Source organism: Ascaphus truei, unplaced genomic scaffold (assembly GCF_040206685.1).
Source record: "Ascaphus truei isolate aAscTru1 unplaced genomic scaffold, aAscTru1.hap1 HAP1_SCAFFOLD_1824, whole genome shotgun sequence".
NCBI lineage: Eukaryota > Metazoa > Chordata > Amphibia > Anura > Ascaphidae > Ascaphus > Ascaphus truei.
Window position 1 is genome coordinate 44,544 of NW_027454725.1, and position 18,807 is coordinate 63,350.

The 18,807-nt window shown below is 41.4% G+C and overlaps 1 long non-coding RNA gene across 1 annotated transcript; it reads left to right on the forward strand.

Moving 5' to 3' along the window:
• Window positions 1-1,413: 1,413 nt before the first annotated feature.
• On the forward strand, window positions 1,414-18,769 carry LOC142476971 (uncharacterized). Its single transcript, XR_012792095.1, has 3 exons — window positions 1,414-1,585; window positions 15,296-15,343; window positions 17,149-18,769. It is a non-coding gene; the product is annotated as an uncharacterized LOC142476971 (long non-coding RNA).
• The last annotated feature ends 38 nt before the right edge of the window (window positions 18,770-18,807 follow it).

Consider the following 18,807-nt stretch of genomic DNA (forward strand, 5'->3'; position numbering starts at 1 on the left):
TGGGAGATCTGTCAGCGGCCCTGAATACCAATGGCATAGTCGATAGGTTACATGAAGATGATTTACACCCATTTTAAACAAATCAGTCTTAGTTTGAAATCATATTTTAAGCTTTTATTATTTCTGAGGTAACCAAATGCGCTGGTGTTTCTACAGTTTTTACCGAATCTCTTTAGTGATAAGAAAGGGTTGTACACGCAGGGAGATTGCTCATCAAGAGTCTCTTCATTTGTTTTATTTGGTTAATGATGGCAGGATTATTACTTTATAAACACCCCAGATCAAAATAAAAAGTGAGTGAGTAAAAGTGAGTAAATAAAAGTGAGTGAGTAAAAGTGAGTGAATGAGTGAGTGAGTGAGTGAAAGGCAGTCACTCAGTCAGTCCTCAGCGAGTAAAGACACTGACAGAGAAAATAACACTGAGTTTGAAGCAGGGAGAACCTGGTTCAAATCCTAGTGTGGGCTCCTTGTGATCCTTGGCAAGTCACTTTATCTCCCTGTGCCAGAGGGAAACAAAACCATAGATTATAATCTCATCTGGGCATGGATTGAGCCTGTAAAAATCCTGTGTACAATGCTGCTTACACTATACTGTAATTGTGAAGCAGGTCGAGTCCCTTTGGGAGAAAAGAGCTACAGTATATGAAAAAACGTTATTATTACATTGGTAAGATTGTAAACTACCTGGGGATTCCTTTTACTAGGTGAAAAATAATGATGCCAGTGCTAAGGTTTTTAGAAAAATATTATACGTCTGGATGGGCAAGACACGTGGGAAGAGCGATTGGGAATTGTGGATCCAATGTCAGAATAAGACTTAACACCTTTTTTGGGGCAATTTTTTTTTTTTTTATAACTTGAAGTTTATTGTTTTTTTGTTTATTTTATTTTTTAACAGATCTTTGCTTGTCCCCAACATGCTGTTTTTATTTTTAATATCTGATGCTCCGTTCAGTAGATATTTTAAATATTATGCGTCTGGGAGGTTACACTGTAGCTTCTCCATGGAGCCCAGTGCAGTGTAAAGTCTCATAAGCGAGAGATTACAAAAAAAAATCATGATTTTTAACACTTAAAATATATATATATATATATTGTACCATGTAACAAAAAAAAAACAACAAAAAAACAATGTAATCAGCTTCCTTATACAAATTGTAATAATAATAACAAACACTACTAAATGGAGTTCTAATTACATAACACTTCAGTGACCCCCCCACCCCCCAAATAAGGATGGGAGGGTGGTATCTAATTGCACAAGCGGTACAAGCACAAGTATCCTAGCTTTCATATGAGCCCCTGTCCCCTTATCCACACACGTTGCCTGCTGTGTGATCTGCAGCCCTTTATCCATCAGCGTGTCTGAGCCAAGTCCTGGGGAGAGCTCCTCCTTTGTGTGATGTCAGTGAGCAGAAGTAGCAGCCCCCTGGTCCACTTCCTGCAAAGCACAGTGCAACCTCCCAGCACACACACACTGCCAACTGCCCTCCAGTGAGACATGGACCTGGACAATATCCTGGACCAGCTGGAGACGGGGGAACAGGAGACTGTGCAGAAAGCGCTGATGGACTACAACAAGGAGGTGTGCCAAGGCAGTGCTGCTGCTCACAGCATGGCTGGGTGAATGAATCGGGGAGGGGGAAAGGAGATGGTGTATATATATACTGTGTATGGATCACCAATGAGAGGGGGGGGGGGGAGATGGGATAAAAGTGCATGAGTAGACACTGATCTTAGTGGTTCAGTTCTAACAGTTCTAATAATAACTGGAGTGTCATGATACACTGTACCTGTATGTGGGGGGGGTGTATAGTGCTTTGCAGATTATCTCTGCGTGTGTGTCTAGGCCCCTGTGCTTATGTGTAGGGCAGATAGTGCATCTTATCCTACTGTTTATCAACTTGGGTTCTGTTGGCATCCCTAAAGGGTACCATGCAATTTTCAGGTCATGTGAAAGTTGTACCAAATACAGAAGAATTTCAATGCATATCTGATCTCAGACGCTATTAGAGAGGGTTGGGGTTCCTTACAATGTATCTGATCTCAGACGCACTATTAGAGAGAGTTGGGGTTCTGCAGAATTTAACAATATAATTATAGCGTTCCTTAACATTAAAAGGGTTGGAAACCACTGATCTATCCTTTTAATGTTAACTTGCTCTCAGCGCCAGAACAACAATGAAGATCTTTCATTAAAGTGCAGGAGTGTCACAAAAGCTAGATTGCTATTTTTTGTATTCTTTCTGTAGCGTGGTTGCATTAGATTTGAGGCTTGTAGTACACATGTTCCCACCATCTGGGTCAAACCTGAAATGACCAACATTGCATCACGCCACAGTTCCAGAAACGCCACATCCTTGTTCATTGATCCTTCGTGTGCCTGTAGTACAGGGTCTGCCCCGATCTTTTGAGGCTCTTGCAAATATGAGTTTCCCTGATTTTGCAGTGATTCTTACTTATTAGGGGTCAGTGTCACTTACTTTAAGAATCAGGGGTCTCTGAGTTATTACTTTACAAATAAACATCTCTCATAATTGAAATCATTTAGCAAAACTGCCACTTTTAATGTTTTGTTTTTTTAACGTTTAATATGGTGCTGACTGCTCGGTTTTGCACCGGTTTTGTAGTCGGTAAATTTATGCAACATGCCCTTACCGTGTCCTTTATATTAATTGGTTATCTTAAAAACACAGTATGGGTGGCACGGATCTAGCCGACAAGTCTGACGACTTTTGGTACGGTGTGAACATACTGTAGATGTAATGTGCGTCCATCTGTTTTACATGGCAGGCCACATATGCAAATTTCCTTAAACCGTGGCTATACCTTGGCATGAGAGATTTGAGGATGTGTTCATATAATGTTCCATTCTTTGGTATAGGGGAAAACCAGTGAAGTGAATTCTTCTTCTTCTTCTTTTGTTGTAGCCCTGAATAAGATAAAGCAGGCGGATACCATTCTGATCTTTTATTTATAATGTAATGCAGCCTAGTGCAGTGGGTGTGAAAAGAGCAATGATAATGTAACAGACATAAAATATTAATATGGGAACACAACAGGTGAGGAGGTTCCTGCTTCAAGGAGCTCAATCTAGAAGGAATAATCAGGTAAGTGGACAGTGTACAGTAAGTCGGGGGGGGGAAGGTTGCCTTTTTTTTTCATTGATTTTTTTTTTCATTGATTTTTTTTCCATTGATTTTTTTTTCTTCTTAATACTATTCAAACTGGGGGGATTCTCCTTTCCAGCTCTGGGTCCCCCTTATTCCCAAGATACCCGTGAAGTAACTGGTTTTGAAGCCTCACGGTAACGAAATGGGCATCTCATACCTCGTGGATCCTGCGGCCAATAGAAAGTGGCAACGTCATTGTTTGCGGCTTCCTATTGTACGGCCTTTTAAATCCCCTGCTTCAGCACCGCTAACTTCAACGGTCTGTGTATCTCTGGAACCGGAGGGTCCCCCGAGCTGAAAATGACACGGGTGGTCTCCGGGGGACCTGCGTTTTCGGATGCCGCTGCTGTAAGGTGTTGTGGCTGCTTGCAATGAGTTGGCAGTACCAGCTGGGCTGCTCTGTGTTTGGAATAAAGTGATGGGGAAGTGTGAGGATATGAGGAGGGTGTTGGGTAGCTTTCCTTAAAGGAGTGATGCTGAAATAATGAGAGTATTCTGAAATCCTATGGAGGAAATTGGATGTGGCTTTTCTTGTTGAGTTAAGAGGAAGCAGTGACCTCATTACTTTGTGACATCATAAATGTATGACTTTGTCCTTGCAATATGGTACTACTGCTGCTACAATAGGGATTACTGCTATAGTGAGTATTAGTGGATCGCACTGCAGTAGCAAACAGTTGTTGCACCTTGTTATTCCGATATACAGTGTGTGTATGATTACAGCATGTGCTGTAAGCTACTTTAACAGGCTCAATGTACTTAAGCACCTATGCTATATGTCTATTTTAGAAACCCTGATGTGGGACACATTAAAGATGGCCTGTGATGAATCTGATCAGAGCTTCATTATAACGCCACTCTCATTGCTGCATTATTCCAGTGCTTCTTATAGCCAACAGTTGAATATATTTAATGTTTCTTGTTATTTTGCAATGATCTTTATTCTAAACTCTCTACCTCATGAGGCTCGTTTTTTGTAGAAAATATGCTGTTAGGCACCGTCCCCTTGCTTGGGAAGTTTTCTACCCCATTCTCATTAAAGAATCAATCAAAAAAAAATCAAATAGTGAAGTCATAACCTAAAATGTAGGAATACTAAATCTTAGCGAGCCTAAGAAAAACCCAATCCCCAATATTATATACTTATAATACAGTAAGTAGTACCAACTGAAGTGCTACTGGAAATATAGTGCTGCTAAATGGTAACCCCTTAGTCATTGCAAAAATGTCATGTATCCAATATTGTTGACTATATCAGGGGTGCTCAAGCCCACCCAACAGATCAGGTTTTCAGGATATCCCAGAATCAGCACAGGTGGCCCAATTAGTTCCTGCTTCTGCACAGGTGGTGCAGTCTTTGACTGAGCCTCTGATTAAGCCACCTGGCTGAAGCTGGGATATCCTGAAAACTTGACCTGTTGGGGGGGGGGGGGGGGGGGGGGTTTGAGGACTGGAGTTGAGCCCCCCTGAACCATAACACTGGTTATTTTTTTTTATTATTGTTTTTATTGAATTTTCACTGCCATCTGCTGTTACCATGGCAACCTCTGTTGTTTTCACTGTGTGTGGTCTGGAGGCTGCCATTTTAAATTTCCAGGGAGACAAACGATCAGCAAATGATTTCTCCAGGGGGCAGTTACAGAATTTAAACAGAGTTACATCTGCTAGGTGCAACAGCAGAAAGACTTCACAATGGGAAGAAGAGAACATATATATATATATATATATATATATATATATATATATATATATATATATATATATATATATATATATATATATATATATATATAATGTGTAGAGGTATCAGTACCGTGTTAGCCGAGCTTCAATAATCAAAAAAAAAAAAAATAGATGATACCGTTCTGTGGCTAACGAAATGCTTTTATTTGTGCGAGCATTCGAGATACACTGATCTCTTCTTCAGGCGATGTTACAATGAATGAAGCAAAAGGTAAACTTAAAAACAGTGTCTCTTGGAATGTTATCTGTGCTGTTCCTTCCCCCCGGTGTGGATGTGTTTTATGGCTAGAGGTGTCAAAAGGTTACTGAAAGCAAGTGAAGAAAGAGTGTGTATGTGTATCAGTGTGAATAAAAATGAATGGAGAGCCCACAGTATATACAGTGCTTTACACAAGGTGTGTGTGGAGTGGGACTGGATATAAATGGTGTGGGTGGGTGTGGAAATGTGAGAGTTAGTAGCACAACTAAAAGTGTGTGTGGATACTTAGTGGTCCCTATTGGTGTATAGGGATGGAAAAACAAGGAGTATTAGTATGTGTGAGAGACAGCTGTGTGTGCATACATATAGCACAGTATGTACAGACATGGCCTTTAGCGCTTATGGGACGAGAGTTCATTACTGTCAGTAATGACTCATAAAAGTTCGATCTCTGTTTAGGCCACTGCTAAGTGTCCCGAACAGTTGCATAAATTTGTATTCATGCAACCGTCTCTCTTTCGGGGTTTTAAGATTACCTTTGAGTATGGCAATCCTCAGATCGTTCATCTTATGGCCAGAGTCAGAGAAATGTTCGCCAACAGGACTGTCTCTTGTACCGCGTGTGATGCTGTGGCGATGCAGGTTCATTCTCTTGTTTAGCCCCTGCCCTGTCTCACCTATGTAGTAGCAGCCCCCTGACTCTGGCCGTAAGATGAACGATCTGAGGGTTGCCATACATATATATATATTATGTTGAGTACAGGGGATCTCATAAAGAAGAAATCCACTTGGTTGCACACCACCATATAAATAAATAAATAAATAAATATATAGAAATAACTTTATAAGAGAGGATTACATAAAACACATATACAGTAAATGACTGTATAAATAGAACCAGTGATTAAAATATATATAAAAACAAACAGAACGATTCCTGCGCTCCGACCAATTAGGCTAAAAATAAAATAGTGATCTCATGAATAAGGGTTTTTCATGAGATTATTATTTTATTTTAGCCTAATTGGTAGGAGCGCAGGAATCGTTCTGTTTGTTTTTCTATATGTTAAGGCCAATCTTTTTACCAGCAGCAAACTTCTATAGGGAGGAGCGCGGTATTAAGTACAGTCTCTCATTAAAATATATATGCAGTGTAGGTGGCGTAGCTACTTGAGCTTCACTAGTTAAACTGGTTGAAAAAATACCAGGTGTGAAGCAAAAAGGGAGAGATGATGGTTAATCTCTTATCCTCTCAAATTGTGGCTAAATGGCCGGGTTAGAACATAACCAGGTGCCCAATGGTGATGGTAATAGTCACCAATGTATAAAGCCAGTGGGGGATTGATGGTAAATATATAACTATAGTAGTAGCCACCAAGAGTGTAAGCAGATTTAAGTTCTTTCAAATCTAAGGCTGTCTCACATTTTAACCTGGTCTGTAACTGTTTCATACGCCCATAATATATATTTTCTTTAACTGTGCACGCAATGTCTTATATATAATGTATACCCTGTTCATTTATGTAACTGTATTTGTAACCATGTATTATTTGTTTTACTCTGTGCCCAGGACATACTTGAAAACGAGAGGTAACTCTCAATGTATTACTTCCTGGTAAAATATTTTATAAATAAATAAATAAATAAATAGATGCACTACGTAAATACCTATAGAGATACGAGTTAGCGCAGGTAGATATCGAACTGGGCACTTTGTGCTGGTAACGTGGCTGGTGGATAATAGTTGCCAACTCATACAGTAGATAGAACAGAGGTTTGTGAGGCGGTGCGCCGGCTAAGGGGAAAGAAATGCGTCAGGACCGCGCTCTACTGGTACACAAATATTTATTGTTGGCACATTAAAAACAGCAAAGGGAGGAAACAAAATCTCTAACACGTTTTTCGCAGCATTTGCGCTTTATCTTTGATCTTTATTTTTTATAAAATGCAAACGCTGCGCGAAACGCGTTACAGGTTTTTTTTCTCCCCTTGCTGTTTTTAATGTGCCAACAATAAACATTTTTTGTGCCAGTAGAGCGCGGTCCGGCCGCCATTTTTTCCCCTTAGCCGGAGCAGCGCCTCACAAACCTCTGTTCTGTGGATACTCTTTTGGCTGGAGCACGCCGACAGTCCACGAGGAACCACGCTACAACGAAGTGAGTACAAGCTTTATTTTCATTACTCGTCAGTACTACGGATAAAATTACTGTGCTATGATATTGCAGGGCTAACATTCTTGTGCCTTTAAGATTAGGCTAGTTTAGCCTGCAGGCTGTGTGCAAACTCTGACCATTATGAAATTGCTTCAGTGAGATTCACTGTTTTCCATTGACACCGTGGGATACATCCTCTGGACTTTAATTATACTGTCTGGGACATCATTATATGTGAATTCCTTCGTTACATATATGGACTTACCTCAGGAAAGCATTGCTTGGGGGTCTTTACACCCACCAACTCAAAGATACACCTGATACACTGTGTAGTAAGATGACACACCACTATAAGCTATAGAAATGAGTGTAATATCGGTGTCGGATGACGTGTGTGACGGGCCCGTCACGTGACGTGGCGGTTACACTCTGATTCTGCTTTAATCCACACCATCAGGCTATATGAGGTGTTGAGACTAGGCACGGGCCTAGTCTCAACACCTAATATAGCCTGATTGTGTGGACGCAAGCAGAATCAGAATGTAACCGCCACGTCTCGTGACGGGCCCGTCACACACGTCATCCGACACCGGTAGGGGTAAGTTTTTATGATAAATGGCGGTCTTGCTACGTTATATTAACTTGGGGATTTATAGGCAGGTTTAGTTCAATCATTTAAGAGCTGGTCCTCGTGCAGTGGCAATTACACTACTTTAGTCCACACCATCAGGCTATATCAGGTGTTGAGACTAGGCCCGTGCCTATTACTACTGTGACACTCGTTTCTATAGCTTATAGTGGTGTGCCATCTTACTACACAGTGTATCAGGTGTATCTATGAGTTGGCAACTATTATCCACCAGCTACTTTACCAGCGCAACGTGCCCAGTTCTATATCTACCTGCGCTGACTCATATCTCTATAGGTATTTATGTAGTGCATCTGCTTACACTCTTGGTGGCTACTACTATAGTTATATATTTACCGTCAATCCCCCACTGGCTTTACACATTGGTGACTATTACCATCACCATTGTTCACCTGGTTATCTATGTTCTAACCCGGCCATTTAGCCACAACTTGAGAGGATAAGAGATTAACCATCATCTCTCCCTTTTTAGCTTCACACCTGGTATTGTGTCAACCAGTTTAACTAGTGAAGCTCAAGTAGCTACGCCACCTACCCTGCATATATATTTGAATCACTGGTTCTATTTATACAGCGATGCGTGTTTTACTTAACCCTCTCTTTGAATAAAGTTATCTTTATATATGTATTTATTTGGCGGTGTGCAACCAAGTGTATTTCTTTTTGCGAGCTCTTCGTTGTTCTCTATTTTGTTTTGTTTAGCTTATCCATATTGTGCACCTGCCATTCACTTATAATTATCACTATAATTATTTGGTCTATTAGTTAGAAGATTTAGTTGATTATCAGCCTCCGTGTGTCTTTTTGAGTACAGGGCATGGCTGCTTAATGCTTCCCAAGCAAAGGGAGAGCAGCTTCAGTCGGAATTGTCATTCACAACTGACAATGTAGCTCAACAATAGACACATTTGTGTAGTAATCGTGCACACTGAGGAATTAATGAGGCCGCCCAAGCCGCTTAAAAATTTTTTTTTTAAATATATATTTTTTGTTTTAATATATGCAGCCTTTGATTACCTTTATTGAAAATGAATGACCTAAACTGCCGATCGATTGGTTCTCCCGTGATCGATCAGCGAAATCCTGTTTCCCGGGGTTCACTAAATGGCTTCCTTTCCGTTTCAAATCAATCGTTCAGTCAGTGTAACGCAGCAGCTACAATGTATTCTTATATTACTGAGGTAACATTATTTATTGTTACAGTTTGCAGCTCAAACTGCTGGGAATATTGGCCACAAATGATCACAGGAAAGTGTTGCAAAGATCTTGCACTGCTGGGGAGGTGGCTAAAACCTGCTATAGAAATCAAAAGATGCTTAGTATATTGAAACTCATAAAAAATGCCATTGAATTTAATTTTAAAATAAAATAGGTAGTATTATCTTATACTACAGAACTGATTTATTAAAAAAAAAAAAAAAAAAAAACACATGTAGGATATTGCTTGGATTGCTCCAAGAAAGCAAGGACCAAGAACGGGTTACTATATAGGAAGGATACCCAGGATACAACGCAAAAATATATTTGGTAAAATAGGAAAGCATGGCCATATTTAGAGAGGCTGATCTGTATAAAGCTCATAACTACACAAAAATGTAGCAATGTAAAAGTTACATGGAAGACCTACTGCTAAAAATGGCAAGATATTAAAAAAATATATACATCTTTCAAGAATTACATGAAAAATGTATAATATATCATAACCGCATGTAGCCTAAAAGCCTCCCTTTTACAGAAGGTGTCTACACCTAGCAGTAAGTAGATAGGAAGAAGATATTGGTCCTTATTCTACAAAGTGTCGCAGCTCCGATTCAGCACTATTGCATGGAAAGTCCCAATGATTTAAATTGGGCTGTCTGTACGAGATCACCAGATTAGCGCTCTTTCACTTTATAGAATAAGGGCCATAGAATTCGCGAGAAAACGCCAAGATAGTCCTGCAAGAGACACACACACTGGGCAAAATTGAGAGGATCGGTCACGGGAGTATGGACACATTTGTAAAAAAAAAAAAAAAGCTATAAAAGATAAGGATTTTCAACAAGTCTGACTCTAAAATAGTCTCTTTGGGTGTTAACGTGACAATTAGCGAGTCGTTTTGATCACGCTGGATATGCGCACTGGGGTATGATTTTGCCCTACTTGCCTCAGCATGGGATTCCGGCGCTGGTTATATGAAGCAGTTGGGAGGAAGTTTACAGAAGTTATGTAAAGCACAGAGTATAATAGGGTAAGGGTTAGATCCATATATTTTCCATCCTATGATGTGACCTTAATACATTTTGTACATGTTTAACAGGTCTTTTGGTTTAAACCTTTTTTTTGCTGAAGAAACTGGTGTGAAACTGTATGAAACTTGTTAAACCAGTTGATTATATCTGATGCAGGTTCCGAGCGGATAGAATAGTGAGTGACTAATATTCTGCATGTTACTAGTATAATCAGGCTGATCGGGTTCTAATGAGCAAAATCCCCCAGATACAAAACTGGGGCTACACCGAAAGGAAAAAAACCCCACTGCTTACGTAGGAATGATTTTTCTATGATGAATACAGTATAGTGTATACTGTATAGCATAATGCTTTTTGTGTTCCCGCTATGCAGCCGTGAGACTTTGATAAATAACCTTTGTCTGAACCTGTGTACTGTGCACATACATACAGTAGCTATATCAATAAGCATTGGCAACAACAACATTTCATTATTCCCCTATGCGTGTGCTGATTAATGAGATACACTGCATGTTTATGCCAGTGTCTGTATATAAATGCATTATTAACTGCTAGTGAGGGCTTTCATTCCTCCTGGAAGGCCGCTCACAGTGGGAGACTGAGTGCCTGTGCATAGCATTCTTACATTTCTGTTTATACACTAAAGCCAAATCATTTTCCTGGTAAAATGACATTTTATAAAACAATGTGACACTGTTTATACAGTGCTCCCTCCTCCTCCTCCCCCCATTGTATACAGTATATCCACGTTTGGAGCTAGTTGAGTTTTTCTTTGGCTTGTTACTTGGAGCCTCTGAGTTCCATAATGGTTTTGATCCCAGGTAAATCGTAAGAGCGCCTAGTTTGTGAGCACAAATGGAAAGGGTTTTGCTAATCTTGATGAGGGGCTGGAACAAAATGGTGTTCCCATGGTCAATCGGAGCAAATGAACAGGAAATGATGTATAAAGTGGCCCAGCACGGTAACTTCCACTTCTGTGAAAGGAATTTAGTTTCATGTCGTTTCTGCTGGTTTTTCTCAGCTGATAGCGCACGGGATTTCAGAGACGCGAGGTCCATAGCCTGACTTTGTGTTTGTCAGTTTGTAGTTATTGGAAAAAAGGAGTCGCCGGCCAAGTGATTCTTATCTGCATTCATCTTGCATCTCTGCATTAGCCAAAATGATATGATCATTTCATAGGGGCAGCGTCCAAGTGCGAAAATTGAATTAATGCAAATTGGCATTTTATATAGGTTTTTCTTGCATTATTAATTAGAAAAAATGATTTTTGAACCTCAGCTATGCTATGGTGTAATGGATTAAACTGTGAAGAAAAGTCAAAGCATTTTTTTTTTATTGGACTGGAAATGACATTGTCCCCAGCAGCTGAGCAAATGTGTGTACACAAAAGGCACAAATAAATGGTTGTAATGTAATCTGCAAAATAAGAGACCCCATTCTACTAATGCATAATGGTGCAAGAAGCCTTTATAAATTACTGTAAACACGCAAAACAGAAGATGCAATGTACTTTGAAAAACTAAAACAATCACTGGATATTGATTTGAGCGAATGGGAACATCCATTCTAAGTCTAATTTGTAAGCATAATCAGTGGAGACACTCCTGTAACACACTTGGCTATAAGGTCGGGAGAGTTTCAATTTGCATTTATTTATGTGATAGCGTCTTTATAACACTTATATTTTTTTGTTTTTGAGTTTATGCCGTTTCAGCTGATTTTCCTTAGTTTGCGATCGGCTGAAATATTTTTGGAACAGGGACCGGGGGTCATTATGTGCCTCTTCTGTTTGTCCCATTTGTTGATTTTGCAGAACCTTTAGGAACGATGGGCTATGGGTTACATTTACTATGCTTACAGCTCATTCATGTGAATGGACCACAAGATGCCTCATTGCTTAGAACTGCTTTTTTATATATAGGCCTAGATCTGCTGCTTGGCTTCCTAGTTTAAGGTTGTGGTTGAACAGGACCAGTTGCCTGGGTACTAAGTTAAACTAATTTAAATAAAGGCTGTTCATTGGGCAATGATGGAAAGCACCTCATCAGAGTTTATATTCTGTCTGGTAAAAAAAAATGACATTAAATAACACTTTATTGTGGGGCCTTTGCGGAGTGTGTTCATCTGCTGACATTGTTATATGTTAGAATAATGTCACTTATTCCTTGTTCAGAAAGATTCCAATACGTCAGAAGATTGTTGTTCAGCAGACAAAGTTCTAGTTTGTTCTTACAGTGTTACTTACAGATGGAAATTCAATCAATAATGATAACGTGCTCTCTCAGATGGTAATGATAGGACAAAGACAGAAAGAAACCTTTGTCTGTCACATGCTGCTGATGTTCATTGCAGAGGTCTTGGAGAAGACAGAGAGAACTAATCAAGATACAACTGCATTTATTGATCACTAATTCCACCCCCTTTCTACTCATGGTTTGTCTAACAGAGAACTTTTACTCCATGTTAGAATTTCAGACTAGGCCTTGAAATGTTATGGCTAAGCCAACCTCCAATGTCTGTTAGGCCGAGATTATAGTGGTGGCGACGGCAATTGCACGCGGCGCCAAAACAAATACCTAAAGTCCGGCGCAAGCGCCCATAGTGCACGCAACCGCGCGGGTCCAACGATGAGGAGACCCCACATTTTTAGGCTACAAAAGATTTTTTTTGAGACGCGACGGCATATTCTCATTCAATTGTTTTCATATAAGTTCTCATTCACACATTTTAATATAATACATGGATTTCTATCATTATACTCCTTCAAAACTGAGGTGAAGGGTCACGTAGAGTTTGTAGCACTTTGTGTCAATGGATCTAGGTACTTTGTAGTGATGTACCGGGTACCCGGTAATTACCCAGTACCCGGCATACCCGGCCAAATTTTCCCTACCCAGAAATTACCCGGGCCCGGCCCAGGGCGCTGGAACCTGGTGCCGGTTATTCCGTAATGCTCTGCTCCTTCGGTTCTCCTCTTGGGGATAGGCAGGAGCAGAGCAGCAGAAGAGACTTACCTGCAGCCGGTGGCGGAGGGTGAGGAGGACAACGGCGACAGCCGGGCGGCGGTGAGGAAGACGACGGCGACATCCCGGTGGCGGGGAGGAAGACGGCGGCGACATCCTGGTGGTGCTGGGAGCACAGGAACATGTGAGCAGGAGCAGAGTGTCACTATAGGACAGCCGGGGAGGAGCGCGCCACAACGGTCTGACCCGGAAGTCTTCAGCCTCCCGGTAAGCTGCTGCACTTCCAGTATCTGCCGCTGTAGTCAGACCGCTGGGGCACGCTCCTCCCCGGCTGTCCTATAGGGACACTCTGCACCTGCTCACATGTTCCTGTGCTCCCACCACCACCGGCACCTCACCATCATCTTCACCCTCCACCGCCGGCTGCAGGTAGTTCCAACCTACCCGGCCGGGTAATTTTTCCCCCCCATGTACCCGGCACCCGGTCATTTCTTGCACCAGGTACATCTTTATTATATATATACGTATATCAAAGATAAGAGTAAAATAAGAATGGGACCTGGTGAAGGATCCTGGAGGTGGATTCTCTCAAAGAGATCAGCCGAAGGGATTATTCTTCCATTCCGGGCCACATATTTCCCAGTCGTGTACACTCAGCAATGAAATAAAGAATGATCCCCAGGAGACTTAATTGGAGTAAATCTGTTCCCCCGGGGCACCATCTCTAGCTGCTATCCGACCTCTTATCATCTTTGATATAAGTGTGTATTGTTTTCTTTGCATTATATCATTGCACACACTTCTTTATATGTAGCTTTATGCATGAAGCAGACAGAGCATGACACAATAGAGGGTTTCAAGTGCTCCCCACTTAATGTGAACAAAAACTCTCTAAAACCATAAGGAGATTTATTTTGGTTTTGAGCCACGATCACTCCCTTCTTACATTAATATATCACGTTTTAAAAAAAACAACACAAATACCGCCTAGGCTTTTGTAGTATGTAGAACAGCAGTTTAATATTTAATATTTATTGAACTGTTGCTTGTATCATTACATTGAACCATGTATTAACTGAGCCCTGGCTGTCTTAAAACCCGACATTCACAGCTCCTCTCGCTGGCTTCCCAGCAGTGATGTGTCCGCTGCATTATTCCCCAGGGTCGGGAGAAATGTGTGTTAAATTTCCCTAAAACCATGTGGTGTCCTGGCGGTGCTTTAATAAGCCCTCGCGTACGATAAAATAATAGTATCCTCCCTGCTGCTTTATTACTGTACGGTTATTCTAGGTTAGTGCCTGTGTAAGATACCTGTTGAGGAGAACACCGTCCTTTAGATTGGGAGATATTGCTCTATGAACCTGCGCAGGGTCATTTTCTGTTGCTGTGCCTCTGATGCTAACAATTAGGCCGCGATCATAGTGCCGGCGCCGCCGAAACAAGTACCTTGCTTGAAATGTAGTTGTCCATAGTGCGCGTCACCGTGACCGCGAGGCAGAATCCAAATTCATTTGTCTCTCCAAGCGAAGGCCGCGTGATGTCAGCGTCACATGAAGCGGTTCAGCCAATGAGGGCGAACTGATGGCGTGACGTCACGGCAATGCCTCTGCCACGCCTCCCGATGCCTCCTGCCAACAGTGCAGGTTTCGTGCGCACCGCGCAAGCGACATCACGCAGTCACGTGCCCTGCAGCAGTCACTATAATAAGAGCCTTAGAATGTCATCTCTTCAGCGTAGAGCTCACTGTGCAGGTATCACTACTGTACGTGCAACACAGCATTTTCTAACCGTGCTAAATAAAATACAATCAACAGTACAGGCAGTCCTCGGGTATCCAACGGAACCCGTTCTGGAAGTAGCACTGGACAGTGAAACCGTTGTAAAGTGAGTCCCATGTTAATCAGTGGCGGTGAGCGTTGGATAACGCATTCAGGCGTCGGATAACGGCCCATAAGGTGGCATTGTAAAGCGTTGGTTATGCCATTCGTTGTAAAGTGAAACGTTGGATAGCGAGGACTACCTGTATATCGATATGTAGAATGCAAGGGCACCAAAGAGTCTGTATGTATACTGAAGGTGTATATAGTTCATCTCTGGTACCCCTTTTATATGTTATTGAATGTATATTTGAAGTAAGTTTTTCCTGCTTGTTGATTTAATTTCACTGACTGCTTCCTCCTGCAGAATTCCCAGTGTTTCTTCTTCAGCGCAGACCAGCGGGAGCAGAGGAAGGTGAGTGATACGGTAATACGTAATTAACGGCATTAACTCTCTTAGCCCAGCCCACCTCTCCCGGACCTGTAAACAGCATGTGCGGCCATTCACATCTCTACGCTTTCATTGCTTAGAATGATAACCCGCGAAACCTCCATGCTTCCGGCCAGGCCTGCAGCACAATGTACAGAAATACCGTGTAAATTGCTCCTATAGCACAAGGCTTATTGGGAAAGTTGAGCTCGGGCTGAATGAAAGGTTGCTGGGCGGAACGGAAATCATTCGCTTGTGTTCGGAAGCATTCTACTGCAATTAACTACAGTCTAGCATTTTATTTGTGTATCGTCCTGGCCCAGAGAGCGTGTTTATTGTCACATTTAAAACATTACCGCCCTTTGAGTTCACTTCTTTCCATTATTACCATAAGGTAGAAACACGAGGTGGTGAAGTTTGGGCCACAGCTGGAATTACAGCCACAAGGATTTTCATTTATAAACCATAGCATGATGTTATTAGTCACAATATGATGTGTATAAAGTATCCAGCTTCTCTTTGACTGGTGTCCTGGTGGCTTGACTTCTATTGAAATTTATATATTTTTAAGTGCTTTATACAACATTTTCATAGACAGAACCCGGGAACATTATGGGGGAGGTGACAGGCAGAAAAGGGGGATCCTTTGGTACAATAATCTATAGTAGCTGCATTGGTCCCGCGAAAGTAGAGATCCCATTCTGTAATAACTTTTGGTTTAGGGCAAATAGTCTGTAGAAAGCTTTATGGTGCTCACAGGTATGCGTGAATATTTAGTATAGTACAGCTGAGAAATACATGGTATAGTTTCATAATGGGTTCATTATAAATCTATTTCCTACGTATTTGGATGAGCAGTTGTTTCTCCTTTATAGTTTATATAGTCTCATAGGCCCTGTTCACAGAGCTTAGACAGTCTCAAAATAATGATATCCGGTTATCTTACCATAGCTTGTGTGGATATTTCTGTAGGACTTCTTGGGGAATTCCCATGTAGGCTCATTTAAGCCTGCATGGATGAACTCCAGCAGTTTGCCATCCTAATCCCCCACCGGTACAGGCCAAATGTTGATAAGTTGATGATATCATAACACCTGCAGTGCCCTATTGCCTTCAGTGCTGCAAGCAACACAACAACAATTCAGGCTTGTCATCTCTGATGCAGGCTGGAACCCATGGGCTTGAGTAAGGGTTAACCCCTTAAGTGCATATATAACGTTCACACGTTGTACCGAGGGCCAGCGAGCAGATGTCCTCGGCTTTTTGCTCATTCTCCAGGAGAGATCGATTTTCGCAGCTTCAGCACTGTGGGGACTTTGCCATCACTACTCAATAGGTCACATGGTCGTGACTTGCCAGGAGGGCTGTGCCACTCAAGTGACGTCCCTCTAACGTCACAAAAAGGGTTTAAGTGAAACCGTTCTATGCTGCTGGTGACACTATTCTTTGAAGTGCCAATAATGTGGATGCAACTTGAAAACAGCTCTAAGCCATCCAAATAGACTGTGATAGTAACAGAATTAAAAACAACTTTCAATCTGTCCATAATCTGCTGGCAATTGGTCCAGAGAAGTATACACTTCTTAATTCAGCCCTTCAGAGCAGGGAGACTTCACAGTGTATATCATCCATTCCATACCTGCTATCCAATCTGTACCTACCCTTCATCTTCTAGCTATCCAATCTGTACCTACCCTTCATCTTCTCTTTATTCACATTTTTCCCACTTAACCTCTTTTTTTACGTTGCTTCTTATGACACCTCTTCTACTATACACCTCCGATGTGCAGTGTCAAGAGTTGGAAGAGGTAACAGAGCAATAAACATTCAACCGTTAGCTCCCCAGTTATACTCCACCCTCCCAGTGTGCATGTGTGTGTGAGGAATTGGTTTGTGTGCATACGTGTCCATCTGTGCTATTAGTATGCTAAATACTTCATTGGTGTGTAGCCAGTGTAAAACTTGATGTGACTTGATGCTATTTCTTGTGCGTTGAACATTCCAGTCACTATACTTGTAATGTTCAGTAACTATCTTTTGTTAAGTCATATCGAGCCTCTTTGGCTTGTGTCTCTGATGTGAAAACTGGACCAGTGGTCCACTGTTTAGTTCTGCTTGCCCACCACTTATATATTTAGTCATGCCATGGCCAATGTGTTGTTGTGGTGCAATGTACCACTCATTTTCTTTATTTTGCCACAACTCATTTATTTAAAAACGATCTTGTATCATACAACAAACCTTTTTGAATTTTGGATATGAAGACACCCTCTCCTTATATACCAACATACTCTCCTTATGTACCAGCATCATGCTTTTCTGCATCCCCGGCACCACTGATTTTGATAATGCACTCATCACATGATGTACACATGAGCTGCAGTGCATTGATCTGTCATATGAGAGTATTCTACTGTCAGAAGGTTTAGCACGCCTTTGCAATGCCTCTCTGCCCGGGACGGTGTTACAGTGAATGTATTTGATCATGCTATGTGTGAGCTCCTTTTTTTGTATTTGCTTTGAGTCCTGTGCTGTAGATAGCAGTGTCAGTTATAGAAATGATAAGTAATATATAGTTGCAATACAATAGACGTAGTGTGTATTCCCCTTTTCCATGGCGCCATTGTTTTGCTCTTTGTGGAGCCAGTAGCGTAGACACTATTGCTATTGTTGACCTGTACATTATCAGGGAAACCTCCTGGCTGATCATAGTATCCTTAGTTTCTTGTGCATGGGCTTCTGCAGGTTAAATTTCAGATCCCTTGGCAGTGAAGTGTCTGAACACTAACGGCTGTGCGTCAGCTAAAGATTTGGCACGTCATAGATACGTATAGGCCTGCAGCCATTGAATGACCTGGTGCCTCTTTTCCTAATCTGGCTCTCATTCGTTCTCTATCTAATCCAAGACGTCAATTGAGGCACTGATTAAATGATTGAGGTCATGCTGAATAAGCGCACAATGAGGTTACAGAGAGACAGCATTTGGTCCATCCAGATATAAAATAATGGGACTGGTTGACTTGACAAAAAAATAAATATATATTTTTTAATCGGCTTGTGCAGGTTTGGGGTTTATAAGACGTATTTGTATGGAGAGTTTTTAACCACTTCAAAAAAAGCAACATTTTTAATCAACCGCTTAATCATCCAGCACAGATCTTCACAGCAGACTGAGGACTTTACACCACCCCCTAAGGATACAGTCTGTGGCTTTTTAAAATCTGCATATGTACAATAGTACCTGACCTGCCCCATTATTTATGGTCTCCTCTACAAGGAGTGCGCAAAATGTCCATCCAGAACCCATCATAATAGTGTTCTGCATGGACATATTAAACATTTCATGCATCATTGCATGATTTTGAATTCACATACAACTATATATGTTGTGAGTTTAGTGAACAACCTTTTTCAGCCGTTGCGATAACCCTCGTATTAGTTTAGTTTGT